Here is a 1,065-nt window from a genome sequence, read left to right on the forward strand (position 1 = left end):
TCAGCAGTCGCTCCAGACTGCCCTGCATCACCGCCAGCGGGTGGGCTCGGAATTCTGAGCCTTTTCCTCGTACCCCCAGTTGCGGGAGAATGTGAAGGAGGAGATGTTGACAGGTCGCGTTCCGCTTGACTTGACAATTTTCTCACCAGCAGGTCTTTGAACCCCAGCAGACTTGTGTCTGCCGGAAAGAGAGATCCAAGGTAGGCTTTAAATCTAGGATCGAGCACTGTGGCCAAAATGTAGTGCTCTGATTTCAGCAGATTGACCACCCGTGAATCCTTGTTAAGCGAATTAAGGGCTCCATCCACAAGTCCCACATGCCTAGCGGAATCGCTCTGTGTTAGCTCCTCCTTCAATGTCTCCAGCTTCTTCTGCAAAAGCCTGATGAGGGGAATGACCTGACTCAGGCTGGCAGTGTCTGAACTGACTTCACGTGTGGCAAGTTCAAAGGGCATCAGAACCTTGCACAATGTTGAAATCATTCTCCACTGCGCTTGAGACAGGTGCATTCCACCTCCTATATCGTGCTGAATTGTATAGGCTTGAATGGCCTTTTGCTGCTCCTCCAACCTCTGAAGCATATAGAGGGTTGAATTCCACCTCGTTACCACTTCTTGCTTCAGATGATGGCAGGGCAGGTTCAGTTGTTTTTGGTGGTGCTCCAGTCTTCTGTACGTGGTGCCTGTACGCCGAAAGTGTCCCGCAATTCTTCTGGCCACCGACAGCATCTCTTGCACGCCCCTGTCGTTTTTTAAAAAATTCTGCACCACCAAATTCAAGGTATGTGCAAAACATGGGACGTGCTGGAATTTGCCCATATTTAATGCACACACAATATTGCTGGCGTTGTCCGATGCCACAAATCCACAGGAGAGTCCAATTGGGGTAAGCCAATCCGCGATGATCTTCCTCAGTTGCCGTAAGAGGTTTTCAGCTGTGTGCGTATTCTGGAAAGCGGTGATACAAAGCGTAGCCTGCCTAGGAAAGAGTTGGCGTTTGCGAGATGCTGCTACTGGTGCCGCCGCTGCTGTTCTTGCGGCGGGAGTCCATACATCTACCCAGTGG

This window comes from Pseudophryne corroboree, chromosome 6, assembly GCF_028390025.1.
Source record: "Pseudophryne corroboree isolate aPseCor3 chromosome 6, aPseCor3.hap2, whole genome shotgun sequence".
Classification (NCBI taxonomy): Eukaryota; Metazoa; Chordata; class Amphibia; order Anura; family Myobatrachidae; genus Pseudophryne; species Pseudophryne corroboree.